The sequence below is a fragment of the Microcebus murinus genome, unplaced genomic scaffold (genome assembly GCF_040939455.1).
Source record: "Microcebus murinus isolate Inina unplaced genomic scaffold, M.murinus_Inina_mat1.0 scaf006_hap2_Mmur4.0, whole genome shotgun sequence".
Taxonomy (NCBI): Eukaryota; Metazoa; Chordata; class Mammalia; order Primates; family Cheirogaleidae; genus Microcebus; species Microcebus murinus.
This window is the reverse complement of record NW_027438952.1, coordinates 1-20,945: the sequence shown is the minus strand read 5'-3', so window position 1 is coordinate 20,945 and position 20,945 is coordinate 1. Positions and strand designations below refer to the sequence as shown.

The 20,945-nt window shown below is 63.3% G+C and overlaps 5 non-coding genes across 5 annotated transcripts; all 5 read left to right on the top strand.

Moving 5' to 3' along the window:
- The first annotated feature begins 2,764 nt into the window (after nucleotides 1-2,764).
- Nucleotides 2,765-2,883, top strand: LOC142866712 (5S ribosomal RNA). The gene has a single exon (XR_012916540.1). It is a non-coding gene; the product is annotated as a 5S ribosomal RNA (ribosomal RNA).
- Nucleotides 2,884-6,680: 3,797 nt separating this feature from the next.
- Nucleotides 6,681-6,799, top strand: LOC142866701 (5S ribosomal RNA). The gene has a single exon (XR_012916529.1). It is a non-coding gene; the product is annotated as a 5S ribosomal RNA (ribosomal RNA).
- A 3,786-nt stretch (nucleotides 6,800-10,585) lies between these two features.
- Nucleotides 10,586-10,704, top strand: LOC142866639 (5S ribosomal RNA). The gene has a single exon (XR_012916516.1). It is a non-coding gene; the product is annotated as a 5S ribosomal RNA (ribosomal RNA).
- A 3,793-nt stretch (nucleotides 10,705-14,497) lies between these two features.
- LOC142866526 (5S ribosomal RNA) lies at nucleotides 14,498-14,616 on the top strand. Its single transcript, XR_012916503.1, has one exon. It is a non-coding gene; the product is annotated as a 5S ribosomal RNA (ribosomal RNA).
- A 3,779-nt stretch (nucleotides 14,617-18,395) lies between these two features.
- On the top strand, nucleotides 18,396-18,514 carry LOC142866414 (5S ribosomal RNA). Its single transcript, XR_012916395.1, has one exon. It is a non-coding gene; the product is annotated as a 5S ribosomal RNA (ribosomal RNA).
- The last annotated feature ends 2,431 nt before the right edge of the window (nucleotides 18,515-20,945 follow it).

Sequence of the window (20,945 nt, the reverse complement as noted above, 5' to 3'; positions counted from 1 at the left end):
GAGCTTCAAGTGCGCCCATCCCCCAGTCGGTGCGCACCCACCCCATGCCTAATGGATGTGTATGCCCCTCCCCTCCCCCCACCCGCCCGCCCGACACCCACCCGATGAAGGTGATTCCTCTCTGTCCACTTAGGCGTCCATCCGTTCGTACCAATTTGCTGGTGAGCGCGCTCACGTGGTGCTCGTGTGTCCATTCTTGGGATACCTGGCCTACTGGAACGGGTTCCAGCTCTGGCCAGGAGAACACGAGAGGCGCCCTCTCACCGCTGCTCCTCACAGCCGAATGGCACTCCGTGGTGTCCACGCGCCACATTTTATTGATGCACTCCTGGATGGATGGGCACTCGGGTCGCTTCCACGTCTTTGGGATTGTGAATTGTGCCCTAACTGTAACCCTAACCCTTACCCAGCCCGTCTCCTCTGCCCCTGCCTGACGCACTCCTCCCCGGCCAGGCCCGTCACTGTCCTGGGCCCCCGCCTGACCGGCTCCTCCCCGCCCGGCCGGTCACCGTCCTCTGCCCCTGCCTGACACGCTCCTTCCCGCCCGGCCTCTCACCGTCCTCGGCCCCTGCCTGACCGGCTCCTCCGTCGCCTGGGCCTTCCAAGGGCTTGGTGTGGATGCTGCTTTCAGGAAGCCCTCCAGAAACCCGGCAGCAGGGTGGCCGCAGCAGTCTCCAGCAGCCGTCCCTAAGTCGCGTGAGTGCGGGGGACGTGCCCCCGCTGTGCCGCGGGGGCCCAGCCTGGTGTCTTCCCTGAGGCCCTGCGGCTGCCGGCTGGGCTGCGGCTCCCCGCAAGGGGAGAGCCGCGGAGGTGGGGACCGCCTCCTGATGGGGACGTACACGCAGCTCTCCACGTCGGATTCCGGGGCTCTCTGTCCTGCCCGAAGGCCCAGCTGGCCTGCGGGTCCTTAGAGTGGCAAAAACCTCCGAAAACTGAGACTGAGGGTCCGGTGGGTGTCTGCACTTTTGTGCTGGGCACCCCAGGGAGGCCCGGGGGCTGGCTGGACAACGCGGTCTGCTCGGCCAGGGGGGGGGGGTTGGAGGAGCAACTGATGCCCTTTGCACTTTGGGTAGCAAGAGTCTGAGGTGTCTCTGAGCCCTGTGCCCTGTGGGGGCGGGGCGGGGGGGAGGAGGAGGAGGAGGAGGAGGAGGAGGAGGTGGGAAGGGCCGGGGCCTGCAGTCCTGTTCCCGGGGTGGCACGGCAAGTGGCTTCTTCCACAGGCTGCTTGGCCTGGGCTCCCTGCACCTGGGCCTTTGGAGGACCGGCCCTGTGCTTGCCAACACTTCCTGCAGGGACCCAGAGCTGGGAGGTGGCATCTCTCAGCCCTGGGTCGGGCAGAGCCCCAGCGGGCCATGCCCACAACCTCTCTCAGCACCGGTCCCCCAGAAGGCTCCTTTGGGACCAGGATTCTCTTGGGGTGACTCTTTAAGGTCTGGCCCCTGGATGGAGGGGCACCAGGAGTAGAGGAGCAGGAAGGGGAAGGGGGTGGCCATGCGAGGGGACACTTTGAGGCCAAGTCCCAGCTTCAGCCTGATCCTCCTGGGAACCCCGCTCTGAGACAAGGAGCCGGGCTTCGCATTCCCACAGCAGCCAGTCGTGGGCTGAGGACACCTGGGGCGTTGGGAACTCCCTGGCTTCTCCTTGGTTTAACATCTAGAGCTGCTTGTGAATCGCGCCGCCACACACACCCGAGCGCAGGTGTCTTCCGCACAGACTGCGGGCCTCGCTCTTCTGAATGCCGCTGGCTCGCCACCCACCCACGGGTGAACCTGGTCAGGGTGCTTTCTCTCAGGGGCAGACTCTTTTCCGGGCGGGCTACCGGTGTCTCTGTTTGCTCGTTTCTTTCTTCCATTTCGGGAAAGTCTTCCTTGCTGGGTGTGGAAATCTCCTATGCCTTCCCTCGCCTATTCTGTCAGCTTTAAAATTCTCTTTCAGTTGCCACCCTCACAGATGGATTAGGAAACTCTTTCCGGTGCACTCATTAGTGAAATGACCTCCAGGAAGCTGGAATCCAATATCTAATGGCCGATTTTTAGCGAGTCCACACGCCAGGGTGGTCGGGGTCCAATGCAGCCCCGGCCAGGCCCAGGCCCCTTGGACTGGGCCACAGGAGGACACGGAGGAGGGTCCCGGCCCCCACGAAGCGGTGCCGGCAGTTCTCCACGGGCTTGGGCGTTTTCCAGAGGTAGGAGATGGAGGGGACTGATTTCTTCAGCACCCCCCAAACCACGCCACCCCACCCCACCCATGGGACACATCCCCAGAGAGAGACGCCCCATACACTGGCTGTGCCCCAGCCCTGGCCCGGGGGAATAGGCGGCAGCCCACCCACAGGGCGAGGGGGGGGCACAGCTGAAAGGGGTTGTGGGGGAGGGCGGCCCCTGGCTGGGGTCAAAGGGCGAGCGTCCCGCGCGTGCGCAGTCAGCGGCAGCGACGCGCTGGGGGTGGGCAGCGGGTAGGTGAAGGAGGCCGGGCGAGGAGACGAGGGGGGCTGGGAGGGCTCCACCTTGGCGAGTCCAGCCGTGGAGGCGCATCTTGTGTGAGTGTGAGTGAGTGTGAGTGTGTGTGTGTGTGTGTATAGAGAGACAGCCCCCCCCCGCCCCGCCCCGCCCCGCCCCGCCCATCACCCCCGTCCCTGGGAGCCCGCGGGACCCGGCCGGCGAACTCAACCGGCCCGGCCCGGCGCGGGGCCTGGGGCGGGAGGCGGCGGCGGGGAAGCCCAGAGAGGCTCGGCTTCTCGAGCGGGGCAGGGGCGCCCTCCGCCGTCTAGGGCCACACCACCCTGAACGCGCCCGATCTCGTCTGGTCTCGGAAGCTAAGCAGGGTCGGGCCTGGTTAGTACTTGGATGGGAGACCGCCTGGGAATACCGGGTGCCACAGGCTGCTGCTTTTTTTTTTTTTTTTTCTTGCCTCTTGTTCTGTCCCCTTTCTGGGAGCGAGGCGGCGGCCCGGGGTGGGGGTCACCCCCACCCTCAGCGCCCGCGCGGTGCCTGGCGCCCCAGCCCGCACCGGGGGGCCTCCTCTTGTCCCAAGCCGCGACACCGCGGCCACGCGGCAGCATGCGTGGCATCTGGACTGTCAGGTCTCAGACCAAAGGTCTGCTCTGTGGGAACCGACACGCTGGAGGAAACCTTGAGAGTCTGAGAGGGGAGGGAGTTCCAGAAGAAGGCCAGGATGTCATTTTGAGGGAGTATGTGACCAGAACTCGTCCCGTTGCTTTTGGGGTTCTATGGGCTACACGCAGGAATCTTTGGTGGTGGCACCTGATGTTGGGGGATCCGGAGTCACACCCAGACCTGCTCCACAGGCCTCCTTTTACTTTTCTCTTCGGATTCATTATTTTTAAAAAGTGTCTCTTACCTCTAGGATTGCATTTTCTTTTCTCTCTCTTTTCAAGCAGATGATGGGAGTACAAGTATTCAGGTGACATGTGTTGCCCGTGCCGCCCTCCCCCCTGTGTTCTTTTTTTTTTTTTTTTTTTTGAGACAGAGTCTCGTTTTGCTGCCCAGGCTAGAGTGAGTGCCATGGCGTCAGCCTAGCTCACAGCAACCTCAATCTCCGGGCTCAAGCAATCCTGCTGCCTCAGCCTCCCGAGTAGTTGGGACTACAGGCATGCACCACCACGCCCGGCTGTGTTTTTCTATATATATTAGTTGGCCAATTAATTTCTTTCTATTTTTAGTAGAGACGGGGTCTCGCTCTTGCTCAGGCTGGTTTCGAACTCCTGACCTGGAGCAATCCGCCCGCCTCGGCCTCCCAGAGAGCTAGGATTACAGGCGTGAGCCACCGCGCCCGGCCCCCCCTGTGTTCTTATTCATATACCTCTCATGTTGTTCCAGCGTATTGTGGGGGTACCAATGTTAAGGTCGGGTGCCTTGCCCTCTCCAAGCCTCCCCCCTCGGGTCAGAGCTTCAAGTGCGCCCATCCCCCAGTCGGTGCGCACCCACCCCATGCCTAATGGATGTGTATGCCCCTCCCCTCCCCCCACCCGCCCGCCCGACACCCACCCGATGAAGGTGATTCCTCTCTGTCCACTTAGGCGTCCATCCGTTCGTACCAATTTGCTGGTGAGCGCGCTCACGTGGTGCTCGTGTGTCCATTCTTGGGATACCTGGCCTACTGGAACGGGTTCCAGCTCTGGCCAGGAGAACACGAGAGGCGCCCTCTCACCGCTGCTCCTCACAGCCGAATGGCACTCCGTGGTGTCCACGCGCCACATTTTATTGATGCACTCCTGGATGGATGGGCACTCGGGTCGCTTCCACGTCTTTGGGATTGTGAATTGTGCCCTAACTGTAACCCTAACCCTTACCCAGCCCGTCTCCTCTGCCCCTGCCTGACGCACTCCTCCCCGGCCAGGCCCGTCACTGTCCTGGGCCCCCGCCTGACCGGCTCCTCCCCGCCCGGCCGGTCACCGTCCTCTGCCCCTGCCTGACACGCTCCTTCCCGCCCGGCCTCTCACCGTCCTCGGCCCCTGCCTGACCGGCTCCTCCGTCGCCTGGGCCTTCCAAGGGCTTGGTGTGGATGCTGCTTCCAGGAAGCCCTCCAGAAACCCGGCAGCAGGGTGGCCGCAGCAGTCTCCAGCAGCCGTCCCTAAGTCGCGTGAGTGCGGGGGACGTGCCCCCGCTGTGCCGCGGGGGCCCAGCCTGGTGTCTTCCCTGAGGCCCTGCGGCTGCCGGCTGGGCTGCGGCTCCCCGCAAGGGGAGAGCCGCGGAGGTGGGGACCGCCTCCTGATGGGGACGTACACGCAGCTCTCCACGTCGGATTCCGGGGCTCTCTGTCCTGCCCGAAGGCCCAGCTGGCCTGCGGGTCCTTAGAGTGGCAAAAACCTCCGAAAACTGAGACTGAGGGTCCGGTGGGTGTCTGCACTTTTGTGCTGGGCACCCCAGGGAGGCCCGGGGGCTGGCTGGACAACGCGGTCTGCTCGGCCAGGGGGGGGGGTTGGAGGAGCAACTGATGCCCTTTGCACTTTGGGTAGCAAGAGTCTGAGGTGTCTCTGAGCCCTGTGCCCTGTGGGGGCGGGGCGGGGGGGAGGAGGAGGAGGAGGAGGAGGAGGAGGTGGGAAGGGCCGGGGCCTGCAGTCCTGTTCCCGGGGTGGCACGGCAAGTGGCTTCTTCCACAGGCTGCTTGGCCTGGGCTCCCTGCACCTGGGCCTTTGGAGGACCGGCCCTGTGCTTGCCAACACTTCCTGCAGGGACCCAGAGCTGGGAGGTGGCATCTCTCAGCCCTGGGTCGGGCAGAGCCCCAGCGGGCCATGCCCACAACCTCTCTCAGCACCGGTCCCCCAGAAGGCTCCTTTGGGACCAGGATTCTCTTGCGGTGACTCTTTAAGGTCTGGCCCCTGGATGGAGGGGCACCAGGAGTAGAGGAGCAGGAAGGGGAAGGGGGTGGCCATGCGAGGGGACACTTTGAGGCCAAGTCCCAGCTTCAGCCTGATCCTCCTGGGAACCCCGCTCTGAGACAAGGAGCCGGGCTTCGCATTCCCACAGCAGCCAGTCGTGGGCTGAGGACACCTGGGGCGTTGGGAACTCCCTGGCTTCTCCTTGGTTTAACATCTAGAGCTGCTTGTGAATCGCGCCGCCACACACACCCGAGCGCAGGTGTCTTCCGCACAGACTGCGGGCCTCGCTCTTCTGAATGCCGCTGGCTCGCCACCCACCCACGGGTGAACCTGGTCAGGGTGCTTTCTCTCAGGGGCAGACTCTTTTCCGGGCGGGCTACCGGTGTCTCTGTTTGCTCGTTTCTTTCTTCCATTTCGGGAAAGTCTTCCTTGCTGGGTGTGGAAATCTCCTATGCCTTCCCTCGCCTATTCTGTCAGCTTTAAAATTCTCTTTCAGTTGCCACCCTCACAGATGGATTAGGAAACTCTTTCCGGTGCACTCATTAGTGAAATGACCTCCAGGAAGCTGGAATCCAATATCTAATGGCCGATTTTTAGCGAGTCCACACGCCAGGGTGGTCGGGGTCCAATGCAGCCCCGGCCAGGCCCAGGCCCCTTGGACTGGGCCACAGGAGGACACGGAGGAGGGTCCCGGCCCCCACGAAGCGGTGCCGGCAGTTCTCCACGGGCTTGGGCGTTTTCCAGAGGTAGGAGATGGAGGGGACTGATTTCTTCAGCACCCCCCAAACCACGCCACCCCACCCCACCCATGGGACACATCCCCAGAGAGAGACGCCCCATACACTGGCTGTGCCCCAGCCCTGGCCCGGGGGAATAGGCGGCAGCCCACCCACAGGGCGAGGGGGGGGCACAGCTGAAAGGGGTTGTGGGGGAGGGCGGCCCCTGGCTGGGGTCAAAGGGCGAGCGTCCCGCGCGTGCGCAGTCAGCGGCAGGCAGCGACGCGCTGGGGGTGGGCAGCGGGTAGGTGAAGGAGGCCGGGCGAGGAGACGAGGGGGGCTGGGAGGGCTCCACCTTGGCGAGTCCAGCCGTGGAGGCGCATCTTGTGTGAGTGTGAGTGAGTGTGAGTGTGTGTGTGTGTGTATAGAGAGACAGCCCCCCACCCCGCCCCGCCCCGCCCCGCCCCGCCCATCACCCCCGTCCCTGGGAGCCCGCGGGACCCGGCCGGCGAACTCAACCGGCCCGGCCCGGCCCGGCCCGGCGCGGGGCCTGGGGCGGGAGGCGGCGGCGGGGAAGCCCAGAGAGGCTCGGCTTCTCGAGCGGGGCAGGGGCGCCCTCCGCCGTCTAGGGCCACACCACCCTGAACGCGCCCGATCTCGTCTGGTCTCGGAAGCTAAGCAGGGTCGGGCCTGGTTAGTACTTGGATGGGAGACCGCCTGGGAATACCGGGTGCCACAGGCTGCTGCTTTTTTTTTTTTTTTTTCTTGCCTCTTGTTCTGTCCCCTTTCTGGGAGCGAGGCGGCGGCCCGGGGTGGGGGTCACCCCCACCCTCAGCGCCCGCGCGGTGCCTGGCGCCCCAGCCCGCACCGGGGGGCCTCCTCTTGTCCCAAGCCGCGACACCGCGGCCACGCGGCAGCATGCGTGGCATCTGGACTGTCAGGTCTCAGACCAAAGGTCTGCTCTGTGGGAACCGACACGCTGGAGGAAACCTTGAGAGTCTGAGAGGGGAGGGAGTTCCAGAAGAAGGCCAGGATGTCATTTTGAGGGAGTATGTGACCAGAACTCGTCCCGTTGCTTTTGGGGTTCTATGGGCTACACGCAGGAATCTTTGGTGGTGGCACCTGATGTTGGGGGATCCGGAGTCACACCCAGACCTGCTCCACAGGCCTCCTTTTACTTTTCTCTTCGGATTCATTATTTTTAAAAAGTGTCTCTTACCTCTAGGATTGCATTTTCTTTTCTCTCTCTTTTCAAGCAGATGATGGGAGTACAAGTATTCAGGTGACATGTGTTGCCCGTGCCGCCCTCCCCCCTGTGTTCTTTTTTTTTTTTTTTTTTTTGAGACAGAGTCTCGTTTTGCTGCCCAGGCTAGAGTGAGTGCCATGGCGTCAGCCTAGCTCACAGCAACCTCAATCTCCGGGCTCAAGCAATCCTGCTGCCTCAGCCTCCCGAGTAGTTGGGACTACAGGCATGCACCACCACGCCCGGCTGTGTTTTTCTATATATATTAGTTGGCCAATTAATTTCTTTCTATTTTTAGTAGAGACGGGGTCTCGCTCTTGCTCAGGCTGGTTTCGAACTCCTGACCTGGAGCAATCCGCCCGCCTCGGCCTCCCAGAGAGCTAGGATTACAGGCGTGAGCCACCGCGCCCGGCCCCCCCTGTGTTCTTATTCATATACCTCTCATGTTGTTCCAGCGTATTGTGGGGGTACCAATGTTAAGGTCGGGTGCCTTGCCCTCTCCAAGCCTCCCCCCTCGGGTCAGAGCTTCAAGTGCGCCCATCCCCCAGTCGGTGCGCACCCACCCCATGCCTAATGGATGTGTATGCCCCTCCCCTCCCCCCACCCGCCCGCCCGACACCCACCCGATGAAGGTGATTCCTCTCTGTCCACTTAGGCGTCCATCCGTTCGTACCAATTTGCTGGTGAGCGCGCTCACGTGGTGCTCGTGTGTCCATTCTTGGGATACCTGGCCTACTGGAACGGGTTCCAGCTCTGGCCAGGAGAACACGAGAGGCGCCCTCTCACCGCTGCTCCTCACAGCCGAATGGCACTCCGTGGTGTCCACGCGCCACATTTTATTGATGCACTCCTGGATGGATGGGCACTCGGGTCGCTTCCACGTCTTTGGGATTGTGAATTGTGCCCTAACTGTAACCCTAACCCTTACCCAGCCCGTCTCCTCTGCCCCTGCCTGACGCACTCCTCCCCGGCCAGGCCCGTCACTGTCCTGGGCCCCCGCCTGACCGGCTCCTCCCCGCCCGGCCGGTCACCGTCCTCTGCCCCTGCCTGACACGCTCCTTCCCGCCCGGCCTCTCACCGTCCTCGGCCCCTGCCTGACCGGCTCCTCCGTCGCCTGGGCCTTCCAAGGGCTTGGTGTGGATGCTGCTTCCAGGAAGCCCTCCAGAAACCCGGCAGCAGGGTGGCCGCAGCAGTCTCCAGCAGCCGTCCCTAAGTCGCGTGAGTGCGGGGGACGTGCCCCCGCTGTGCCGCGGGGGCCCAGCCTGGTGTCTTCCCTGAGGCCCTGCGGCTGCCGGCTGGGCTGCGGCTCCCCGCAAGGGGAGAGCCGCGGAGGTGGGGACCGCCTCCTGATGGGGACGTACACGCAGCTCTCCACGTCGGATTCCGGGGCTCTCTGTCCTGCCCGAAGGCCCAGCTGGCCTGCGGGTCCTTAGAGTGGCAAAAACCTCCGAAAACTGAGACTGAGGGTCCGGTGGGTGTCTGCACTTTTGTGCTGGGCACCCCAGGGAGGCCCGGGGGCTGGCTGGACAACGCGGTCTGCTCGGCCAGGGGGGGGGGTTGGAGGAGCAACTGATGCCCTTTGCACTTTGGGTAGCAAGAGTCTGAGGTGTCTCTGAGCCCTGTGCCCTGTGGGGGCGGGGCGGGGGGGAGGAGGAGGAGGAGGAGGAGGAGGAGGAGGTGGGAAGGGCCGGGGCCTGCAGTCCTGTTCCCGGGGTGGCACGGCAAGTGGCTTCTTCCACAGGCTGCTTGGCCTGGGCTCCCTGCACCTGGGCCTTTGGAGGACCGGCCCTGTGCTTGCCAACACTTCCTGCAGGGACCCAGAGCTGGGAGGTGGCATCTCTCAGCCCTGGGTCGGGCAGAGCCCCAGCGGGCCATGCCCACAACCTCTCTCAGCACCGGTCCCCCAGAAGGCTCCTTTGGGACCAGGATTCTCTTGCGGTGACTCTTTAAGGTCTGGCCCCTGGATGGAGGGGCACCAGGAGTAGAGGAGCAGGAAGGGGAAGGGGGTGGCCATGCGAGGGGACACTTTGAGGCCAAGTCCCAGCTTCAGCCTGATCCTCCTGGGAACCCCGCTCTGAGACAAGGAGCCGGGCTTCGCATTCCCACAGCAGCCAGTCGTGGGCTGAGGACACCTGGGGCGTTGGGAACTCCCTGGCTTCTCCTTGGTTTAACATCTAGAGCTGCTTGTGAATCGCGCCGCCACACACACCCGAGCGCAGGTGTCTTCCGCACAGACTGCGGGCCTCGCTCTTCTGAATGCCGCTGGCTCGCCACCCACCCACGGGTGAACCTGGTCAGGGTGCTTTCTCTCAGGGGCAGACTCTTTTCCGGGCGGGCTACCGGTGTCTCTGTTTGCTCGTTTCTTTCTTCCATTTCGGGAAAGTCTTCCTTGCTGGGTGTGGAAATCTCCTATGCCTTCCCTCGCCTATTCTGTCAGCTTTAAAATTCTCTTTCAGTTGCCACCCTCACAGATGGATTAGGAAACTCTTTCCGGTGCACTCATTAGTGAAATGACCTCCAGGAAGCTGGAATCCAATATCTAATGGCCGATTTTTAGCGAGTCCACACGCCAGGGTGGTCGGGGTCCAATGCAGCCCCGGCCAGGCCCAGGCCCCTTGGACTAGGACACGGAGGAGGGTCCCGGCCCCCACGAAGCGGTGCCGGCAGTTCTCCACGGGCTTGGGCGTTTTCCAGAGGTAGGAGATGGAGGGGACTGATTTCTTCAGCACCCCCCAAACCACGCCACCCCACCCCACCCATGGGACACATCCCCAGAGAGAGACGCCCCATACACTGGCTGTGCCCCAGCCCTGGCCCGGGGGAATAGGCGGCAGCCCACCCACAGGGCGAGGGGGGGGCACAGCTGAAAGGGGTTGTGGGGGAGGGCGGCCCCTGGCTGGGGTCAAAGGGCGAGCGTCCCGCGCGTGCGCAGTCAGCGGCAGCGACGCGCTGGGGGTGGGCAGCGGGTAGGTGAAGGAGGCCGGGCGAGGAGACGAGGGGGGCTGGGAGGGCTCCACCTTGGCGAGTCCAGCCGTGGAGGCGCATCTTGTGTGAGTGTGAGTGAGTGTGAGTGTGTGTGTGTGTGTATAGAGAGACAGCCCCCCACCCCGCCCCGCCCCGCCCCGCCCCGCCCATCACCCCCGTCGCTGGGAGCCCGCGGGACCCGGCCGGCGAACTCAACCGGCCCGGCCCGGCCCGGCCCGGCGCGGGGCCTGGGGCGGGAGGCGGCGGCGGGGAAGCCCAGAGAGGCTCGGCTTCTCGAGCGGGGCAGGGGCGCCCTCCGCCGTCTAGGGCCACACCACCCTGAACGCGCCCGATCTCGTCTGGTCTCGGAAGCTAAGCAGGGTCGGGCCTGGTTAGTACTTGGATGGGAGACCGCCTGGGAATACCGGGTGCCACAGGCTGCTGCTTTTTTTTTTTTTTTTTCTTGCCTCTTGTTCTGTCCCCTTTCTGGGAGCGAGGCGGCGGCCCGGGGTGGGGGTCACCCCCACCCTCAGCGCCCGCGCGGTGCCTGGCGCCCCAGCCCGCACCGGGGGGCCTCCTCTTGTCCCAAGCCGCGACACCGCGGCCACGCGGCAGCATGCGTGGCATCTGGACTGTCAGGTCTCAGACCAAAGGTCTGCTCTGTGGGAACCGACACGCTGGAGGAAACCTTGAGAGTCTGAGAGGGGAGGGAGTTCCAGAAGAAGGCCAGGATGTCATTTTGAGGGAGTATGTGACCAGAACTCGTCCCGTTGCTTTTGGGGTTCTATGGGCTACACGCAGGAATCTTTGGTGGTGGCACCTGATGTTGGGGGATCCGGAGTCACACCCAGACCTGCTCCACAGGCCTCCTTTTACTTTTCTCTTCGGATTCATTATTTTTAAAAAGTGTCTCTTACCTCTAGGATTGCATTTTCTTTTCTCTCTCTTTTCAAGCAGATGATGGGAGTACAAGTATTCAGGTGACATGTGTTGCCCGTGCCGCCCTCCCCCCTGTGTTCTTTTTTTTTTTTTTTTTGAGACAGAGTCTCGTTTTGCTGCCCAGGCTAGAGTGAGTGCCATGGCGTCAGCCTAGCTCACAGCAACCTCAATCTCCGGGCTCAAGCAATCCTGCTGCCTCAGCCTCCCGAGTAGTTGGGACTACAGGCATGCACCACCACGCCCGGCTGTGTTTTTCTATATATATTAGTTGGCCAATTAATTTCTTTCTATTTTTAGTAGAGACGGGGTCTCGCTCTTGCTCAGGCTGGTTTCGAACTCCTGACCTGGAGCAATCCGCCCGCCTCGGCCTCCCAGAGAGCTAGGATTACAGGCGTGAGCCACCGCGCCCGGCCCCCCCTGTGTTCTTATTCATATACCTCTCATGTTGTTCCAGCGTATTGTGGGGGTACCAATGTTAAGGTCGGGTGCCTTGCCCTCTCCAAGCCTCCCCCCTCGGGTCAGAGCTTCAAGTGCGCCCATCCCCCAGTCGGTGCGCACCCACCCCATGCCTAATGGATGTGTATGCCCCTCCCCTCCCCCCACCCGCCCGCCCGACACCCACCCGATGAAGGTGATTCCTCTCTGTCCACTTAGGCGTCCATCCGTTCGTACCAATTTGCTGGTGAGCGCGCTCACGTGGTGCTCGTGTGTCCATTCTTGGGATACCTGGCCTACTGGAACGGGTTCCAGCTCTGGCCAGGAGAACACGAGAGGCGCCCTCTCACCGCTGCTCCTCACAGCCGAATGGCACTCCGTGGTGTCCACGCGCCACATTTTATTGATGCACTCCTGGATGGATGGGCACTCGGGTCGCTTCCACGTCTTTGGGATTGTGAATTGTGCCCTAACTGTAACCCTAACCCTTACCCAGCCCGTCTCCTCTGCCCCTGCCTGACGCACTCCTCCCCGGCCAGGCCCGTCACTGTCCTGGGCCCCCGCCTGACCGGCTCCTCCCCGCCCGGCCGGTCACCGTCCTCTGCCCCTGCCTGACACGCTCCTTCCCGCCCGGCCTCTCACCGTCCTCGGCCCCTGCCTGACCGGCTCCTCCGTCGCCTGGGCCTTCCAAGGGCTTGGTGTGGATGCTGCTTTCAGGAAGCCCTCCAGAAACCCGGCAGCAGGGTGGCCGCAGCAGTCTCCAGCAGCCGTCCCTAAGTCGCGTGAGTGCGGGGGACGTGCCCCCGCTGTGCCGCGGGGGCCCAGCCTGGTGTCTTCCCTGAGGCCCTGCGGCTGCCGGCTGGGCTGCGGCTCCCCGCAAGGGGAGAGCCGCGGAGGTGGGGACCGCCTCCTGATGGGGACGTACACGCAGCTCTCCACGTCGGATTCCGGGGCTCTCTGTCCTGCCCGAAGGCCCAGCTGGCCTGCGGGTCCTTAGAGTGGCAAAAACCTCCGAAAACTGAGACTGAGGGTCCGGTGGGTGTCTGCACTTTTGTGCTGGGCACCCCAGGGAGGCCCGGGGGCTGGCTGGACAACGCGGTCTGCTCGGCCAGGGGGGGGGGGTTGGAGGAGCAACTGATGCCCTTTGCACTTTGGGTAGCAAGAGTCTGAGGTGTCTCTGAGCCCTGTGCCCTGTGGGGGCGGGGCGGGGGGGAGGAGGAGGAGGAGGAGGAGGAGGAGGAGGTGGGAAGGGCCGGGGCCTGCAGTCCTGTTCCCGGGGTGGCACGGCAAGTGGCTTCTTCCACAGGCTGCTTGGCCTGGGCTCCCTGCACCTGGGCCTTTGGAGGACCGGCCCTGTGCTTGCCAACACTTCCTGCAGGGACCCAGAGCTGGGAGGTGGCATCTCTCAGCCCTGGGTCGGGCAGAGCCCCAGCGGGCCATGCCCACAACCTCTCTCAGCACCGGTCCCCCAGAAGGCTCCTTTGGGACCAGGATTCTCTTGGGGTGACTCTTTAAGGTCTGGCCCCTGGATGGAGGGGCACCAGGAGTAGAGGAGCAGGAAGGGGAAGGGGGTGGCCATGCGAGGGGACACTTTGAGGCCAAGTCCCAGCTTCAGCCTGATCCTCCTGGGAACCCCGCTCTGAGACAAGGAGCCGGGCTTCGCATTCCCACAGCAGCCAGTCGTGGGCTGAGGACACCTGGGGCGTTGGGAACTCCCTGGCTTCTCCTTGGTTTAACATCTAGAGCTGCTTGTGAATCGCGCCACCACACACACCCGAGCGCAGGTGTCTTCCGCACAGACTGCGGGCCTCGCTCTTCTGAATGCCGCTGGCTCGCCACCCACCCACGGGTGAACCTGGTCAGGGTGCTTTCTCTCAGGGGCAGACTCTTTTCCGGGCGGGCTACCGGTGTCTCTGTTTGCTCGTTTCTTTCTTCCATTTCGGGAAAGTCTTCCTTGCTGGGTGTGGAAATCTCCTATGCCTTCCCTCGCCTATTCTGTCAGCTTTAAAATTCTCTTTCAGTTGCCACCCTCACAGATGGATTAGGAAACTCTTTCCGGTGCACTCATTAGTGAAATGACCTCCAGGAAGCTGGAATCCAATATCTAATGGCCGATTTTTAGCGAGTCCACACGCCAGGGTGGTCGGGGTCCAATGCAGCCCCGGCCAGGCCCAGGCCCCTTGGACTGGGCCACAGGAGGACACGGAGGAGGGTCCCGGCCCCCACGAAGCGGTGCCGGCAGTTCTCCACGGGCTTGGGCGTTTTCCAGAGGTAGGAGATGGAGGGGACTGATTTCTTCAGCACCCCCCAAACCACGCCACCCCACCCCACCCATGGGACACATCCCCAGAGAGAGACGCCCCATACACTGGCTGTGCCCCAGCCCTGGCCCGGGGGAATAGGCGGCAGCCCACCCACAGGGCGAGGGGGGGGCACAGCTGAAAGGGGTTGTGGGGGAGGGCGGCCCCTGGCTGGGGTCAAAGGGCGAGCGTCCCGCGCGTGCGCAGTCAGCGGCAGGCAGCGACGCGCTGGGGGTGGGCAGCGGGTAGGTGAAGGAGGCCGGGCGAGGAGACGAGGGGGGCTGGGAGGGCTCCACCTTGGCGAGTCCAGCCGTGGAGGCGCATCTTGTGTGAGTGTGAGTGAGTGTGAGTGTGTGTGTGTGTGTATAGAGAGACAGCCCCCCACCCCGCCCCGCCCCGCCCCGCCCATCACCCCCGTCCCTGGGAGCCCGCGGGACCCGGCCGGCGAACTCAACCGGCCCGGCCCGGCCCGGCCCGGCGCGGGGCCTGGGGCGGGAGGCGGCGGCGGGGAAGCCCAGAGAGGCTCGGCTTCTCGAGCGGGGCAGGGGCGCCCTCCGCCGTCTAGGGCCACACCACCCTGAACGCGCCCGATCTCGTCTGGTCTCGGAAGCTAAGCAGGGTCGGGCCTGGTTAGTACTTGGATGGGAGACCGCCTGGGAATACCGGGTGCCACAGGCTGCTGCTTTTTTTTTTTTTTTTTCTTGCCTCTTGTTCTGTCCCCTTTCTGGGAGCGAGGCGGCGGCCCGGGGTGGGGGTCACCCCCACCCTCAGCGCCCGCGCGGTGCCTGGCGCCCCAGCCCGCACCGGGGGGCCTCCTCTTGTCCCAAGCCGCGACACCGCGGCCACGCGGCAGCATGCGTGGCATCTGGACTGTCAGGTCTCAGACCAAAGGTCTGCTCTGTGGGAACCGACACGCTGGAGGAAACCTTGAGAGTCTGAGAGGGGAGGGAGTTCCAGAAGAAGGCCAGGATGTCATTTTGAGGGAGTATGTGACCAGAACTCGTCCCGTTGCTTTTGGGGTTCTATGGGCTACACGCAGGAATCTTTGGTGGTGGCACCTGATGTTGGGGGATCCGGAGTCACACCCAGACCTGCTCCACAGGCCTCCTTTTACTTTTCTCTTCGGATTCATTATTTTTAAAAAGTGTCTCTTACCTCTAGGATTGCATTTTCTTTTCTCTCTCTTTTCAAGCAGATGATGGGAGTACAAGTATTCAGGTGACATGTGTTGCCCGTGCCGCCCTCCCCCCTGTGTTCTTTTTTTTTTTTTTTTTTTTGAGACAGAGTCTCGTTTTGCTGCCCAGGCTAGAGTGAGTGCCATGGCGTCAGCCTAGCTCACAGCAACCTCAATCTCCGGGCTCAAGCAATCCTGCTGCCTCAGCCTCCCGAGTAGTTGGGACTACAGGCATGCACCACCACGCCCGGCTGTGTTTTTCTATATATATTAGTTGGCCAATTAATTTCTTTCTATTTTTAGTAGAGACGGGGTCTCGCTCTTGCTCAGGCTGGTTTCGAACTCCTGACCTGGAGCAATCCGCCCGCCTCGGCCTCCCAGAGAGCTAGGATTACAGGCGTGAGCCACCGCGCCCGGCCCCCCCTGTGTTCTTATTCATATACCTCTCATGTTGTTCCAGCGTATTGTGGGGGTACCAATGTTAAGGTCGGGTGCCTTGCCCTCTCCAAGCCTCCCCCCTCGGGTCAGAGCTTCAAGTGCGCCCATCCCCCAGTCGGTGCGCACCCACCCCATGCCTAATGGATGTGTATGCCCCTCCCCTCCCCCCACCCGCCCGCCCGACACCCACCCGATGAAGGTGATTCCTCTCTGTCCACTTAGGCGTCCATCCGTTCGTACCAATTTGCTGGTGAGCGCGCTCACGTGGTGCTCGTGTGTCCATTCTTGGGATACCTGGCCTACTGGAACGGGTTCCAGCTCTGGCCAGGAGAACACGAGAGGCGCCCTCTCACCGCTGCTCCTCACAGCCGAATGGCACTCCGTGGTGTCCACGCGCCACATTTTATTGATGCACTCCTGGATGGATGGGCACTCGGGTCGCTTCCACGTCTTTGGGATTGTGAATTGTGCCCTAACTGTAACCCTAACCCTTACCCAGCCCGTCTCCTCTGCCCCTGCCTGACGCACTCCTCCCCGGCCAGGCCCGTCACTGTCCTGGGCCCCCGCCTGACCGGCTCCTCCCCGCCCGGCCGGTCACCGTCCTCTGCCCCTGCCTGACACGCTCCTTCCCGCCCGGCCTCTCACCGTCCTCGGCCCCTGCCTGACCGGCTCCTCCGTCGCCTGGGCCTTCCAAGGGCTTGGTGTGGATGCTGCTTCCAGGAAGCCCTCCAGAAACCCGGCAGCAGGGTGGCCGCAGCAGTCTCCAGCAGCCGTCCCTAAGTCGCGTGAGTGCGGGGGACGTGCCCCCGCTGTGCCGCGGGGGCCCAGCCTGGTGTCTTCCCTGAGGCCCTGCGGCTGCCGGCTGGGCTGCGGCTCCCCGCAAGGGGAGAGCCGCGGAGGTGGGGACCGCCTCCTGATGGGGACGTACACGCAGCTCTCCCCGTCGGATTCCGGGGCTCTCTGTCCTGCCCGAAGGCCCAGCTGGCCTGCGGGTCCTTAGAGTGGCAAAAACCTCCGAAAACTGAGACTGAGGGTCCGGTGGGTGTCTGCACTTTTGTGCTGGGCACCCCAGGGAGGCCCGGGGGCTGGCTGGACAACGTGGTCTGCTGGGCGGGGGGGGGGGTTGGAGGAGCAACTGATGCCCTTTGCACTTTGGGTAGCAAGAGTCTGAGGTGTCTCTGAGCCCTGTGCCCTGTGGGGGCGGGGCGGGGGGAGGAGGAGGAGGAGGAGGAGGAGGAGGAGGTGGGAAGGGCCGGGGCCTGCAGTCCTGTTCCCGGGGTGGCACGGCAAGTGGCTTCTTCCACAGGCTGCTTGGCCTGGGCTCCCTGCACCTGGGCCTTTGGAGGACCGGCCCTGTGCTTGCCAACACTTCCTGCAGGGACCCAGAGCTGGGAGGTGGCATCTCTCAGCCCTGGGTCGGGCAGAGCCCCAGCGGGCCATGCCCACAACCTCTCTCAGCACCGGTCCCCCAGAAGGCTCCTTTGGGACCAGGATTCTCTTGCGGTGACTCTTTAAGGTCTGGCCCCTGGATGGAGGGGCACCAGGAGTAGAGGAGCAGGAAGGGGAAGGGGGTGGCCATGTGAGGGGACACTTTGAGGCCAAGTCCCAGCTTCAGCCTGATCCTCCTGGGAACCCCGCTCTGAGACAAGGAGCCGGGCTTCGCATTCCCACAGCAGCCAGTCGTGGGCTGAGGACACCTGGGGCGTTGGGAACTCCCTGGCTTCTCCTTGGTTTAACATCTAGAGCTGCTTGTGAATCGCGCCGCCACACACACCCGAGCGCAGGTGTCTTCCGCACAGACTGCGGGCCTCGCTCTTCTGAATGCCGCTGGCTCGCCACCCACCCACGGGTGAACCTGGTCAGGGTGCTTTCTCTCAGGGGCAGACTCTTTTCCGGGCGGGCTACCGGTGTCTCTGTTTGCTCGTTTCTTTCTTCCATTTCGGGAAAGTCTTCCTTGCTGGGTGTGGAAATCTCCTATGCCTTCCCTCGCCTATTCTGTCAGCTTTAAAATTCTCTTTCAGTTGCCACCCTCACAGATGGATTAGGAAACTCTTTCCGGTGCACTCATTAGTGAAATGACCTCCAGGAAGCTGGAATCCAATATCTAATGGCCGATTTTTAGCGAGTCCACACGCCAGGGTGGTCGGGGTCCAATGCAGCCCCGGCCAGGCCCAGGCCCCTTGGACTAGGACACGGAGGAGGGTCCCGGCCCCCACGAAGCGGTGCCGGCAGTTCTCCACGGGCTTGGGCGTTTTCCAGAGGTAGGAGATGGAGGGGACTGATTTCTTCAGCACCCCCCAAACCACGCCACCCCACCCCACCCATGGGACACATCCCCAGAGAGAGACGCCCCATACACTGGCTGTGCCCCAGCCCTGGCCCGGGGGAATAGGCGGCAGCCCACCCACAGGGCGAGGGGGGGGCACAGCTGAAAGGGGTTGTGGGGGAGGGCGGCCCCTGGCTGGGGTCAAAGGGCGAGCGTCCCGCGCGTGCGCAGTCAGCGGCAGCGACGCGCTGGGGGTGGGCAGCGGGTAGGTGAAGGAGGCCGGGCGAGGAGACGAGGGGGGCTGGGAGGGCTCCACCTTGGCGAGTCCAGCCGTGGAGGCGCATCTTGTGTGAGTGTGAGTGAGTGTGAGTGTGTGTGTGTGTGTATAGAGAGACAGCCCCCCACCCCGCCCCGCCCCGCCCCGCCCATCACCCCCGTCGCTGGGAGCCCGCGGGACCCGGCCGGCGAACTCAACCGGCCCGGCCCGGCCCGGCCCGGCGCGGGGCCTGGGGCGGGAGGCGGCGGCGGGGAAGCCCAGAGAGGCTCGGCTTCTCGAGCGGGGCAGGGGCGCCCTCCGCCGTCTAGGGCCACACCACCCTGAACGCGCCCGATCTCGTCTGGTCTCGGAAGCTAAGCAGGGTCGGGCCTGGTTAGTACTTGGATGGGAGACCGCCTGGGAATACCGGGTGCCACAGGCTGCTGCTTTTTTTTTTTTTTTTTTCTTGCCTCTTGTTCTGTCCCCTTTCTGGGAGCGAGGCGGCGGCCCGGGGTGGGGGTCACCCCCACCCTCAGCGCCCGCGCGGTGCCTGGCGCCCCAGCCCGCACCGGGGGGCCTCCTCTTGTCCCAAGCCGCGACACCGCGGCCACGCGGCAGCATGCGTGGCATCTGGACTGTCAGGTCTCAGACCAAAGGTCTGCTCTGTGGGAACCGACACGCTGGAGGAAACCTTGAGAGTCTGAGAGGGGAGGGAGTTCCAGAAGAAGGCCAGGATGTCATTTTGAGGGAGTATGTGACCAGAACTCGTCCCGTTGCTTTTGGGGTTCTATGGGCTACACGCAGGAATCTTTGGTGGTGGCACCTGATGTTGGGGGATCCGGAGTCACACCCAGACCTGCTCCACAGGCCTCCTTTTACTTTTCTCTTCGGATTCATTATTTTTAAAAAGTGTCTCTTACCTCTAGGATTGCATTTTCTTTTCTCTCTCTTTTCAAGCAGATGATGGGAGTACAAGTATTCAGGTGACATGTGTTGCCCGTGCCGCCCTCCCCCCTGTGTTCTTTTTTTTTTTTTTTTTTTGAGACAGAGTCTCGTTTTGCTGCCCAGGCTAGAGTGAGTGCCATGGCGTCAGCCTAGCTCACAGCAACCTCAATCTCCGGGCTCAAGCAATCCTGCTGCCTCAGCCTCCCGAGTAGTTGGGACTACAGGCATGCACCACCACGCCCGGCTGTGTTTTTCTATATATATTAGTTGGCCAATTAATTTCTTTCTATTTTTAGTAGAGACGGGGTCTCGCTCTTGCTCAGGCTGGTTTCGAACTCCTGACCTGGAGCAATCCGCCCGCCTCGGCCTCCCAGAGAGCTAGGATTACAGGCGTGAGCCACCGCGCCCGGCCCCCCCTGTGTTCTTATTCATATACCTCTCATGTTGTTCCAGCGTATTGTGGGGGTACCAATGTTAAGGTCGGGTGCCTTGCCCTCTCCAAGCCTCCCCCCTCGGGTCAGAGCTTCAAGTGCGCCCATCCCCCAGTCGGTGCGCACCCACCCCATGCCTAATGGATGTGTATGCCCCTCCCCTCCCCCCACCCGCCCGCCCGACACCCACCCGATGAAGGTGATTCCTCTCTGTCCACTTAGGCGTCCATCCGTTCGTACCAATTTGCTGGTGAGCGCGCTCACGTGGTGCTCGTGTGTCCATTCTTGGGATACCTGGCCTACTGGAACGGGTTCCAGCTCTGGCCAGGAGAACACGAGAGGCGCCCTCTCACCGCTGCTCCTCACAGCCGAATGGCACTCCGTGGTGTCCACGCGCCACATTTTATTGATGCACTCCTGGATGGATGGGCACTCGGGTCGCTTCCACGTCTTTGGGATTGTGAATTGTGCCCTAACTGTAACCCTAACCCTTACCCAGCCCGTCTCCTCTGCCCCTGCCTGACGCACTCCTCCCCGGCCAGGCCCGTCACTGTCCTGGGCCCCCGCCTGACCGGCTCCTCCCCGCCCGGCCGGTCACCGTCCTCTGCCCCTGCCTGACACGCTCCTTCCCGCCCGGCCTCTCACCGTCCTCGGCCCCTGCCTGACCGGCTCCTCCGTCGCCTGGGCCTTCCAAGGGCTTGGTGTGGATGCTGCTTTCAGGAAGCCCTCCAGAAACCCGGCAGCAGGGTGGCCGCAGCAGTCTCCAGCAGCCGTCCCTAAGTCGCGTGAGTGCGGGGGACGTGCCCCCGCTGTGCCGCGGGGGCCCAGCCTGGTGTCTTCCCTGAGGCCCTGCGGCTGCCGGCTGGGCTGCGGCTCCCCGCAAGGGGAGAGCCGCGGAGGTGGGGACCGCCTCCTGATGGGGACGTACACGCAGCTCTCCACGTCGGATTCCGGGGCTCTCTGTCCTGCCCGAAGGCCCAGCTGGCCTGCGGGTCCTTAGAGTGGCAAAAACCTCCGAAAACTGAGACTGAGGGTCCGGTGGGTGTCTGCACTTTTGTGCTGGGCACCCCAGGGAGGCCCGGGGGCTGGCTGGACAACGCGGTCTGCTCGGCCAGGGGGGGGGGGTTGGAGGAGCAACTGATGCCCTTTGCACTTTGGGTAGCAAGAGTCTGAGGTGTCTCTGAGCCCTGTGCCCTGTGGGGGCGGGGCGGGGGGGAGGAGGAGGAGGAGGAGGAGGAGGAGGAGGTGGGAAGGGCCGGGGCCTGCAGTCCTGTTCCCGGGGTGGCACGGCAAGTGGCTTCTTCCACAGGCTGCTTGGCCTGGGCTCCCTGCACCTGGGCCTTTGGAGGACCGGCCCTGTGCTTGCCAACACTTCCTGCAGGGACCCAGAGCTGGGAGGTGGCATCTCTCAGCCCTGGGTCGGGCAGAGCCCCAGCGGGCCATGCCCACAACCTCTCTCAGCACCGGTCCCCCAGAAGGCTCCTTTGGGACCAGGAT